Source organism: Megascapheus bottae, chromosome 30 (assembly GCF_031878675.1).
Source record: "Megascapheus bottae isolate mThoBot1 chromosome 30, mThoBot2.hap1, whole genome shotgun sequence".
Taxonomy (NCBI): Eukaryota; Metazoa; Chordata; class Mammalia; order Rodentia; family Geomyidae; genus Megascapheus; species Megascapheus bottae.
In genome coordinates this window covers 11,167,514-11,180,371 of record NC_143538.1, presented here as the reverse complement: position 1 = coordinate 11,180,371, position 12,858 = coordinate 11,167,514, and the positions used below count along the sequence as shown (strand labels likewise).

General features: G+C 48.5%; 1 long non-coding RNA gene across 1 annotated transcript; it reads right to left on the bottom strand.

Annotated features, from left to right (window-relative positions):
• Positions 1-10,406: 10,406 nt before the first annotated feature.
• Positions 10,407-12,524, bottom strand: LOC150044414 (uncharacterized). The gene is made up of 3 exons (XR_016533176.1): positions 11,911-12,524; positions 11,224-11,287; positions 10,407-10,537 (listed from the first exon to the last, which is right to left on the bottom strand). It is a non-coding gene; the product is annotated as an uncharacterized LOC150044414 (long non-coding RNA).
• Positions 12,525-12,858: the final 334 nt, after the last annotated feature.

Here is a 12,858-nt window from a genome sequence, read left to right as displayed (position 1 = left end):
AAGAGGAGAAGCCAGCCTGGGAAGGGTAGTCCCTGAGATTTTTATCTCCAATTAACAAGCAAAATTTGGCAAGTGGGGGCCTGGATTAAGTGGCAGAGCAATCACCTTGAGTAGAAGAGCTAAGGAGCAGCATCCAGGTCCTGAGTTCATGCCCCTGGTACTGGCATTGGCACACATGCACACACACGCACACGCATGCACGCACACACAGACCTGTGGCCTTCGAGTTCATCCTTGAAGCACTGCACTTGACCAACACACAGTCCAATTCAAGGGGCTTGTGTGCAGCCCCGGAACTCCGCTGTGATCGCTCCACACGGCAAATCCCTGCTCTGTGCCAGGTACTACATGCCAGGGGTCCAAGCTCATCCTTTCAGTCTCCTTGGAACGGGAGGCACTGTCCTCTCTTCAGCCAGCTCCGACCTCCATCTTCCTACCTATTCCTTCCATGTAGCTGGGCTCACAGATGGTTATCGTCATCTCCCGCTTCATGGTTGAGATGGGGTCTCACTTGCTTTTTTTTTTTTTTTTTTTTTTGGTGGGTCGTGGGGCTTGAACTCTGGCCCTGGGCACTGTCCCTGAGTTCTTCAGCTCAAGGCTACCACCCTACCCTTGAACCACAGCCCCACTTCCAGTTTTCTAGAGGTTAATTAGAGACAAGAGTCTTAGGTCCTTTGGTGCCTGGGCTGGCTTTGAACCTTGATCCTCAGATCTCAGCCTGCTGAGTAGCTAGGATGACAGGCGTGAGCCACCGTATCCGGCTGGGGTCTCACTAGCTTTTATTTACCCTGGCTGGTCTTGAACCTCTCCTGAAACAGCTGTATCATCTGCCACCCTATGTTCCTTTTTGCTTGAACGACTGTGAGCAGAACACTGAAGTCCTGACATGCCGTCTGCAGGTCCCAGAAGAGCTGCGCGCGCCTCATCTTCCTCCCCTCCCTTCTTCTAATCAGGGGTAGATCAAGTAGCCAGCCATGATTTTGCATTCCCCCCTCTCGCTCTCTTGCTCTCTGCCAGGAGCACAGAGATGGCCTGGCTGTTTTTTTAAAAGGAGTTTATCCCCATGGATTTAATGAGAGCTCCTCCCCAGGAAAACAAGAGAGGGAAAAAGTCACAATAAAACAAAGAAGAAAAGAAAATCCATCCAGTTAGTGCCTCCAGCACAGGCTTGTTATGTACCCTACTTGTAACATTAGCAAGAGTTGAACTAATTTCTTCTTTTATTATTATTATTATTAATCATTAAGTAGTGGTACAAAGGAGTTTCAACTGAACACATCAGTTTGTATTAAGTACAGTACAGCTTGATCTGTCACCCTTTTCATGAAATATCCATTGAAAGGCAGGTTGACATTTTGTCATGACTTCTACCCCTCACCCCAGTGCCCCCCTAAAATTTAAGTACTTATCATGATGAGCTGAGACTAGGAACAGCCAGCCAGCAGAGCAGAGCAGAGCAGAGTGACAGCTCTGCTCCGGGCTGGCAATTTGCAAGGGGGAAAGGGCCACAGAGCATTTTTGTTCCATGTGAAGTTCCCTCACCTTTCACACCACCATGGAATAATCTTCCCTGTTTTGGTTTTGTTGTGTTTTTTTTTTAACTTGAAGGTTTTAATAAGATACAGGAGCCAGATTTGATGGAGCTGCTGCGAGAATCACCATAGCAACCTTCCTCTGGAGGTTATCCCAGTCAGGTAGCGACAGCAAAGGCAGTGAAAGGTCACCTGGGCTGAGGAAGAGGCCATTGATAAAATATTTTAACAAGGCCCGGAGGAGCTGGTATTTGAAAGATCACCTGGCACTAGGGAAAGGGGGGTAACCAGTATTGGGGGACAGAGGTGGCCCTGTGAGAACTTGCACCAAAACCCCTGGAAACACCTGTCCTCTGCCAAAAGCTCGTTCTGGAAGCAATGTTTGCAACAGCTCACAGAGGGTCCTCCGGTTTGAACCAGGCTTCTAGCCAAGACTTGCTTGGCTTCTCCACTCGAGCCTGACCTTCTACCACTTGAGCCACACCTCCTTCTTTCCAGCTTTTTGCTGGATTTTTCTGCCAGCTGTGATCCTCAGCTCTGGGCTTTCTGAGTCGCCAGGGTCACCGAGGCATGAGCCACCAGCGCCTGAACATTGACCTCCACATTTGAACCACGACGGGGGACTGCGCTAGGGATTGAAGGTCATCAGGAAGGTCACCCAGGGCCTGGGCGGTTCCTGCGTGGCATCTCCCCACCCAGTGCCAGCACGACCCTCTAAGGCTCCCCGGTGAAGCATGCGTGGTGTGCCATGGTCCTTTCATTCTTTTGTGCTATCACGTCCCCCACAGCCAAGTTCACTGATTCCAAGCCCTAAGAGCCCATTAACCTCAGCATCTCTTCTAACCAGACTGGATCAATGAGACAAAGAAATGGCTTCTCAGAAACCGCGGGCAAAAAGCAGGCAACTGGCAAGCTGCGTGGGACGCCCAGAGATTCATCCTCAGGAGTGGCGGGCCGAGGTGCCAGGCCTGGGAATGGTGATAGATTTTTAGTTTTTGTGTTGTTTTTTTTTTTAATCTGTTAAAGAAGCCTCTCACAGGCAAATTCTTCTCTTCCCAGAAAACCAAACACACAGAATACTCATTTTTCTTCTATGGTTCCATATTGTTGGTTTGACTGGAAAGACTTTGAATAGAGGATCTTTTTGATGCCTGGGACTTGCCTTTTCTTCCTCCCTCTCTCTTCCTGTCCACCTTTGATGGAGCTCTGCGCTTTCACGCACAGTGACCGACAGCGTTTCATCTCCCATTTCTATAGCTAGAAATGTAGGTCACCGATTGTAGACGTGGCCTACTTCTGTAGCCCTAAATAGAAATCTTTTCCCAGTTTGAGGCTTTTATTTCCCCGCTTGGTTTATGTCTAATAAAAGTGCCACCTGCTCTGCCAAGCCACATAAGACAAGCTCTGACCTCCTCCCCACCCAGCCTCTACGCTGGGAGACAGGAAAATCCCGCCAGGCTTGCAGCCCTTGGGGCGGCCAAGAACTCAGCTTTTCCTGAAGCACAACTTGAAGCTGAACACGGACCCCTGAGAGCACAGGCCTGAAGCCTCACAGGAGACTTCGTGTCATCAATTAATTTCTCTGGAGCCTCAGAAATGAGAACTCCTTGCTCACTGTGAGAACTCACTTGCTCACATTCAAGAATCAAAGCAAAAGCACCAGGACAGTGCCTTATGAAGGGAGCGGGGATGGATGGATGGAGGAAGAGAAGGGAAAGGAAGGGGAGGGGAAAGAGGAAGAGAAGGGCAAGGGGAAAAGAGAAAGAAGAAATGGGGGTAGGAAACGAGGGAGGGGAAGGAAAGGGAGAATAAAAGAAGGGAGGTGGAAAGGGAAGGAAGGAAAAGAGAGAGAGAGAGGGAAGGAGGGGAGGAAGGGAGAGGAGGAAGGATAGAGAAAAGAAAGGGCAGGACAAAGGGAGGGAGGGAGGGAGGGAGGCAGGCAGTTCTGCCATCTGCAGGAAGATGAATAGAACTGGAGATTATCATGTGGCAGTCAACTACCACATGTTGTCACTCATTTGCAGAATCTTGATCTAAAAACAACAATAGCAACAACAGTGGTAGACTGTGATTCTCAAAAGTGAATTGTTCACTGGCAAGGTAAGTCACGCCTATAATCCTAGCTCCTCAGGAGGCTGAAATCTGAGGATTGCAGTTCAAAGCCAGCCCAGACACTAAAGAACATGAGACTCTTATCTCCAATTAACCACTAGAAAACTGGCTGTGGCTCAAGGGGTAAGGTGGTGGTAGCCTTGAGCTGACAAGCTCAGGAACAATGCCCAAGCCCAGAGTTCAAGCCCCATGACCAACCAAAATAATAATAATAATAATAATAATTGTTCGTTGGGGGAATCAATAGGAGGGAGAAAGAGGATGGTCTGGGGATAAATATCAAAGAGCATGACCTATACATAGAAAAAGAACAAGTAAGCCCCACAAAAGCCACAGAAATGGGAGGAGAAGCCCGGAATTTGCTCAGAATCTGCTCTACGTATGAATGTGAGAACTCTGATTGGGGAAACCCCTTGGTACAAGGTCTTTATGCTAAGGGTTTTTGTTTCTGCTCTTAGTCATGGAGCTTTGAACTTAGGACCTGGGCCCCGCCACTGAGCTCTACCACTTTGAGCCACGGTGCCGCCTGTGGTTTTCTGGTGGTTCACTTGGAAATCGAGTCTCCCCAACTTCTGTGGTTCTCAGATCTCGGCCTCAAGAGTGGCTGGAATTGCTCGCGTCAGCCGTCGGTGCCCAGCTGCTGTGGGATTTCTAAGGACTGAAGGAAAGAGTTTCCCTGCCCTGCCAGCATCGAGTCGCTGGCTCCCTGTGGCAGCTGGGCAAGTGGTAAATGATGGTGTTCTTTTTTTTTTTCTAAGTTTAAGTAATTTTTATGATTTACACAACCATACTGGTCACTGTGTCACTGAAGCAGCAACTCTGCCCAGCTCCTGGCCCCTGCTGGGGTCCTGAGCAGACAATGGGCTGCATTCTCCGTGTGTGCTCAAAAGCCACGGCGCCTCTGAGAAATAGCTGTGGAGTGAATAAAGCACTAATTTTATCGCTGAGATGGCCCATTAATAAGTACCGAAGTGTTTATAAATATGCAAAACACACAATTAGTCAATGCCGCAGTCTCTGAGATGTGAATGTTGAGGATATCTTAGGAGGGTAGAGGAATCAAAGCAATTCTGTCTCCCGTTAGGCCTTACAAGCAAGGAATGTTGCATGATTTACTTCTGAGACTTGTGACACAAAGGCAAGCTCCTCTGAACACGAGCAATGCATTCGAACCTGATTCTTAGACGTGGAGCCCATTATAAAAAGTAAACGAGTTACCATCGAGAGCAGTGGTGGGTGGCAGCCGTTTGCCACGACTTTATGGATCCTGAATTGCTCTAATCACCATTTTATGGAAGAAATGAGTGAGAGATTGCTGAAATACAGCTCCTTAAGCAGATACACGAGATCTGGCGACGGGCCCATCATTCACACCTGTCTCAAGCCACAGGACCAACGCAGCGGTGATTCCTCAACTCTCCCAGGCACTGGCAAGGACCCCTTCCAAAGACGTTCTGGAAAGATCTCTTGCTGGCAAAGGAGACTGGTCTTCAGGCCAATGGGTGATTGCCTTTTGCGGGAATCCTGCCGACACACCTGCTCGCATTCTCTCCTCCCACAATCCCCCCCAGCAAATGCCAGCCGGGCGGGCACCCAAAAGGCTCATCACCCTGGTGATGCCAAGCTGATTCTCACTGGACTGCAGGAGCCTCCTCCTACCAGGTCTTCTTGGCCCACTCTCCCGCCCCCATGCTGGGTCAAGAAAGGCGGGGGGGGGCGGGGGCGTCTAGCACACAGGAAGGTGTTTCCCGCAGCTGAAAGTGTCTTCACGTGATCTGCCTATGGTGATGACCTTCCGACCAAGGTCTCCAGATCTCTCCGTCCGATACCTCAGGAGGAAGGTGTTAAAAAACAAACAAAGACAGGATTTGGTTTGGGCTTAAGTTGGGTGACTGCAAAGAAACTTCAAAGAAATGGAGTTGGGTTCCATGATACCAAGAAACAGGAATATCTGGTTCCTACTTTTTAGCATTACTGGGATTTGAACTCAGGGCTGAACTGAATTCCTGTGCTAAACAGGTGTTCTACCACTTGCGACACTCTTCCAGCTCCATTTTCGGATCAGTCAGCACTGAGACAGGACCAGCCGCGCTGTGATCCTCCCCTTTGTGTCGTTGTTTGAGAGGAAGTCCTGGCAAGCTTTTATTCCCGGACTGGCCTCAGATCACAACCCTGATCTCCACTTCCCGACTAGCCTGAGCCACCACAGCCGGCTTCAAACTGATCCCTCGGTTCATTCTCTCTCTTGTTTGAGCACTACTAGGGTTTGAAGGAAGACCAAAAGAAGGATGGAACTTTGCCAAGCTCATCCGATGAAATCGACGTCCCTTTAATACCCAAAAACCATGTAAGGACACACGCACAAAGAAAACTGCAAATGACTTGAGCTTAAACACAAAACCCAACAAAGTACGCGCCAACGGATTTCAACAACACATTAAACAGGCTGCACACATCACACCATGCTCGCACGCCTTTCTTAAAGGCCTCTGTGGAAAAACAAAACATTGTTTACTTAATGTGGTTGAAATCGACTCACCTTTCAGCTCTTTTCCTCTCTGTTCGAGCTGCCTCCATGCATCGACGGGGCTCAGCCTCTTCCAGTGCTTCTGCTCTTCCCTCACGGGCGGAGTCGGGGGGGGGGGGGCTACCTTCTCAACTAGGTATTTTCCTAGGAGATAGAGTCACAATTTAAGAGAGTCCCCTCAAAAAGGACCTGACAGGCTGATCCAGGTGTCAGGTTCGAATGACGGCCCAGAGGTAAGGGTCCACAACGTAACTAAGACAGACAAAAATGTACTGCCTTCTAAGGGAAGGAAATGGTTTAAGAGCCAGCCACAGGCGAGGAAAGGCCAGGTGAAGAGTAAACCAAGGCAACTGTGCATCGTTCAGATTAATGGTCTGGAGAGGGCAAGGAAACACAACATGAGTAACACATGGCGGTCATTGAGTCCCTTCAGAGAGGCAGGAATAACAAGTCAAACCCATACATACAACAAAAATGGCTTTGCAGAGACCCATGGACCTCTGTGAAGCCTTGAACAGCGTCTGCAATGGACACAGAGGCTGGGGGAAATACCAGGAGGAGGCTCATTCTGTAAGCAGATAAACAACTCCCGGGCATGGTGGCTCACACCTGTAATCCTACCTACTCAGGACGCTGAGGTCTGGGGAGCGCAGTTAAAGCCGGCCCGGGCACTGAAGTCCACGAGACTCTTGACGCCAATTAACCACTCGAAAACTGGAAGTGACACTGTGGCTCAAGGGGTAGAGCAGTAGACTTGAGATGAAGAGCTCAGGAACAATGCCCGGGCCCAGAGTTCAAGTCCCATGACCGACAAAAAAAAAAATTCTTAGGTATGGGGAGTGCAGGTTGAATATAGTCTCCAACATGTGGCTTCACATCTTCTACAAGCCCTGGAAAGGAAACAAGCTAGAAATGAAAAGCCAAACAAACAAAACTGTAGGCTGGCTGGTTAAACGAGCCCCCAAACAAACACAGAGGCAAAATGTTCTTAAACTGGGACACCTGGACATTATTCTTCAGGCAGAAGGGCCAGTAGGGAGGGAAAAAAAAAAAAAAGAAATTGAAAACACTAATGAAACTCTACTCCCTCTGTACATCACCTCTATAATAGCAATTTTACCCAGTGTTCTAAAGAAATAGCACCCAGGCACCAGTGGCCTCTCAGGAGGCTGAGATCTGAGAATCTCAAGGTTCAAAACCAGTTCAGGCAGAAAAGCCCATAAGACTGTCCAGTTACCAACCAAAAAGTCAGAAGTAGAGCTGTAGCTAAAGTGATAGAGAACTAGCCTAACGTGGAGACGCTCAGGGACAAGGCCCAGACCTTGAGTTCAAGTCCCAGGACTGGCATAAAAATAAAAATATAAAAGTCATTTACTATGCATGATTCAAAACATAGCTGAAGAATTACCCATGCTCTCAAATCACTAAAAGCCAGAGACTATGAATGAATACAAATAAATTGGAATGAAGTTCTGAGAGTTCAGATGATTTCTCAATCTTTCCCTGAACCTCATTACACTGCTGAGCCAAGGAAAGTCTTATGCCAATGACAACCAGCTTAATAGAAAAAGAATATGCATTCTCCTTTGAACTCATTCCTGCAGACCTGTTCTTCCTGTTTGAACACCCAGCCCTTAAAGCCATTGACTCCCCACCTACCCCCCCCACCTCCAAGATCTATAAACAATTTAAAGAAGTTTGTTTCTCAGCCTTGCTCCACCTTAAACACATTACTCTGATTGGCTAGCTGAAACAAAATTCTTTATTGTAATAGATTTATTCTCAGCCTCTTCTAGCATTCCAGTTGGTAAAGATAGCCAATATGTATTTGCCTTCACCTTGAGGGTAAAAAATAAATCCTCTAGGATAGTTGCTTCTTCATAAAAAATGAGATCAATTTATTGAGACGTTTGAAAGGACCTGAATTGATGGAGAAATATGAATAGAAAGGCTTAATATGATGGGGGATGGGGGTCAATGGTCTCAGAATACATCCATAGGTTCATTTTAAGCTCAATCAAAGTCACAACAGGCTTTTGTTTTCATGGAAAACATTTTTGTTTATTGATCATTCCATTTTGAAAGTCAAATTTTAAAAAGAAAATGCCAAAGCTGTTCTAATGAAAGACAGAGCAGCAGCTTAGTTTTAAAAAAAAAAAAATCTATTGTCATGACTCCTGTGGAACTGGCTCCAGGATAAATACAATTACTGACTGAATAAACAGAAACTAGAATCCTACCTTTCTCGCCAGTGATTTTGGTCCATGACAAAGGTTGCGTGTCCCTCAGAGCCAGCTGCTTTCTCACAGGGCTCCTGCTCCATGAGGCTTGCACATTTCTGTTCTAACTACAAATCTCAGCACTCTCACATCCTGACTTCCTTTCTCCCAAACACAAAACTGACTGCCCCCACATGGATGCCAAACATGTTAGCTAAAGCCTACCTCTTCATTCTTTGTGAATGTGGCCTATTTGTTTTTTCCAGTCCTAGGGCTTGAACTTAAGGCCTGAGCACTGTCTCTAGGCTTTGTGCCCAAGGATAGCACTCTACCATTTGAGCCACAGTGCTACTTCTGGCTTTTTCTGAGTAGGTGGCACTGAGGAATTGAACCCAAGGCTTCATATGTGCAAAGCAAACACTTTACCACTGAACCACATTCCCAGCCCCTGGCCTGTCGTGTTTACACCCCAAGAAATCCAGCTGCCTGATACAAGTTCTGTTGGGGAGCAATTTGCAAAACTGCCCCTGATCTAATCCATTATCTGAGGCACTTACCATATTTTTCTCTCAATCATTTATACACAAATCGTAACAAGATTCTAATAAACATATCTGACTGCCTTTCTCCCCACCTGTGGAGGTTGGTTAAAAGCCTTCTCTGCCTGTTCTGTCACTCACTAGCTAAATAGTTAAGTAAATACACTTCTGCAAGTTATTGCCTGCTCTGTGGTTCTTCCTTTTTTCCAATTTAAAACAGAAGAAAAAGAATGGTCCTGCCGAGTTCCCGCCTTCTTAGCAGTGGTATTACATGGATTAAATACGATAATGTACACCAAACTGCTTTGCAAACTGAAAATCTAAGGTGTTGTGTTTCCCCTGGTGAAAGTAAATAGAGGCCTTCCATCTTCTCTGTAGGAGCATAGAAGTTTGGAGTTTCCATTAAAGGCAAATTTACCCAGTATTTATTGAATCTCTTTTGTTTGCATACATTTGCAACATACTTGTACATAAATTACCTCGTTTTATCTTCACAAACAAGCCTAGGCAAAGACTGGGATTAAAATCCACTCTACTCAGGGAACCTGGTGACTGGTGCCTGTAATCCTAGCTACGCAGGAAGCTGAGATCTGAGGATCGGGGTTCGAGCCACCCTGGGCTTTGAGAATTTTATCTCCAATTAACACTACCTCCCGCCCCCCCCCCCCGCAACACACACGCACAAAAGCCAGAAGTGGAGCTGTGGCTCAAGTGGTAGAGCTCCCCAAAGAAGAAAACTACTCAGAGACAGCACCAGGCCCTGAGTTCAAGGCCCAGGACTGGCACCGTTTTCTGTTTAAAACCTCTAAAACCCAGGAATGGTTCCTGCAGTATTGGCCCAGTTGACATCTTGTGGACTGTGCAAGCCCTGGCCAGGGTCCATCGCAGAAGGCCGGGCCTGTGGCTGTCCTGTTCACTGCCACCTTTACAACCCTGAGACCACCCTCCTTACCAAGGCCACCTGGCACGGTGCCCATATCCAGAGCATTCTTATACGTTCCATGCCACTGACAGGAAGGGAAGCCAGGGTGAGACCCTGCTTTTACCCAACCAGAAGGACCTGGGCTGAAAGAAGCATGGGGCTGGCTAAGGAAGCCGAGAACCCCTCCCTTTCCTCTTCACCCCTAGCCAGGGGAGGGGAATCTTTACCAGAGAGGATGTGAAGACTTTTTTTTCTTTTGCTCTTTTTATATGTTTGTCTTCTGGTCCTGGCGCTTGAACTCAGGGCCTGGGCCCTGTCCCTGAGCTTGTGCGCTCCAGGCAAGCACCCAAATGGTAACTTGACCCACAGCTCCACTTCTGGCTTTTTGGAAATTAATTAGGGATAAGAGTCTCATGGTCTTTCCTGCCCAGGCTGGCCTCGAACCTCCATTCTCCAACCTCAGCCTCCTGAGTAGCTGGGATTATAGGAGTGAGCCAGTGGCTCCTGGCTATGAGAAAAAATTTAAAGACAAAACAAAATCATTTATTTCTGCTTTAAAATTTATTTTATTTTTTTATAGTTTAAATGTAAGTTTCCCAGCTTATATGCAAAACCACAATACTGGAAGGAGGGCACTAAGACTCCATACTTGCTCTTTGTCCGTCACTCTTTTCTGGACTCTGGACCTAGAAGCAACCCAAAAAATATCATGGGATGAGGGTGCTGATATGATTCACCAAGCCTTTGTTGAGCGTTTGTACGCTGAGTGTAGGTCGTGCAGGCAGGAAGGGTCCACTTCTTCCCACATCTTCCCATCATCATCTGTCTTGTGGGCAAATCGCTGGGAATGAAAAGGGGCAATTCTGGTGGCTCACACCTGAAATCCTAGCTACTCAAGAAGCTGAGACCTGAGCAAAAAGCTAAGTGAAATAGCTGACGTTACGCAATGATTATTTCATGAGCTATACTAATGGTAAAAAATCTGTATTGGCTTAAAGAGATCTAAAGGAGGGGGGAGGGTGGGGGGAGGGAAATGGGGACCATGTCATGAGAAAGGGTATCCATGTTTGTGAAGTTATGCACCTTCTGTCTGGTGAATAGAATATTAATCACAATAAAAAAATTATTTATAAAAATAAATAAGTCTAAAGGACAATACTCAGGCCTTGGGTTTGAGTTCAAGCCCTGGGACCAGCACACACACACACACACACACACACACACACACACACACACGCGCGCGCGCGCGCACACACACGCACGCGCGCACACACACACACACACACACACACACACACACACACACACCTCCTCCATTCTGGCCTGCCTAAACACAGGGCTCAGAGGCCCACTGCCACCCATAAGACCTTACCTCTGGCCTCGCCCTCCATCCCTGCTAGGTTTTCCCCACCATCCAGCTGTGTGCTCCTCAGACGCTGTGGGAGAGCAGGAAAGAAGCCATCAGATGTCACGGTGAATGCTAAATTCTCTAAAAGAAAAAAAAATAAAATCCCTGCTTCCAGCCTTCCCATCTAGGCACTGGAAAGCCCTGCATGCAGCCAGGCTCTGAGAGCGCAGTCACCCCCAGGGACTGGGGTTCTGGAGCCCACACATCGAACCCCCACTCCCGGCCTTTTTAACCACATGCTAGAAGGTCTCCCTTGAACAGCCTCCGTGGCTCTCCCGTGCGAGGATGGTCCGGGGCGGCGGCTGCCTCCCGTCTGCATGTGTGGATTCAGACATGGCACAGGAGGGCCAGGGCCAGCAGGCTGTAGGGGGAGACTGAGATCTGAGGAGCCAGGTTCAAAGCCAGCGCCAGCAGCAACGTCCACGAGAAAACCAAAAGTGGGGCTATGGCTGAGGGGTAGAGCATTAGCCTTGAGCAAAACTGCTCAGGCCCTGAGTTCAAGCCCTAGGATTGGCACCAAAAAGGATTTTCCAACAATTAGAACACTCAGCAAAGTATTTGTAGTGTTGTATAGACAAAAGGACCTCACCGATGGAGGAGTCCCATTATGCCCCCCCACAGCCCACAAGATAGCAACGTGGCGGCTCTCACCTGGGTGACAAACTCCTCGCCATCTGTCCATCCATCTCCCCAAGGGTCAGGCTTCTGTATCACCATGAGTTGCTAGGGATGGACCGTGGGCGATGCTGTGCTGAAATGGCTTCTCTGCGCTGCGAGCGGGCACTGTGGTCCCTCCCAGAGGGCTCCAAGGACCCTTGTGACTGATTCTGCATCTTCTCAGTCCTGAGCATCTGACTCCATCTCCAGGGCTGAGGGCTGTACTTCCCGCGAGAGAAGGGCCTGCCTGTCCCCCTGTGCCCTCGGCCAGCTTCCAGCTTCCAGCTTCAGGTGCTCAGACAGAGGTGAGGGCCTGGATGGGGCCTGGCCATGTTCTCAGATGCCCCCCTCCTACCCCCAGTTCATGGTTTGCTCTTTCCAAGTGAAAATCTCATGTGTGGAAGCCCTGGGCTTGTCTGCCCGTGGCTGGGACCTTCTTGACGGGAGACCTCTTGCGGCGTTCTCTGAACAACCTGCGGTCTGTCACTTAAGGCTCCATATGACAGTCCCCAGCTTTGAGTTTACAGAAACAGTGGGGAAATGGTCTGTACCAGGCAGCCCATATACCTGCAGTGCTAAAGCAGCCCTGACAGCTCCTTTTCCACTTCTCTGCCTGGCCTCTCTGCCTGGCCTCTCTCCCTCTCTCTCCCTCCCTCCCTCCTTCCCTCCCTCAGGGAGAAATTCCATGATTCAGACTTTCGGGGCCCTTGGTCACTGAGCTCAACCTCCTCCAGATGGGCCATGTGCAGCTTCACTTCTCAAGAGTCTGTGCTTCTACTAAAATAAGCAGCTCCCTCGACGTGAGAAAAATCCATCCTGGTGTCTATAGACTGTCCTTCAGTCTAGCTATGAATGCAGCACAAATGGCAGTGGGAGGGGAGGAAGAGGGAGGGAGAGGGGAGGGAGGGAGAAACCCTCACCTTCAGCTGAGTCTTGCTTAGA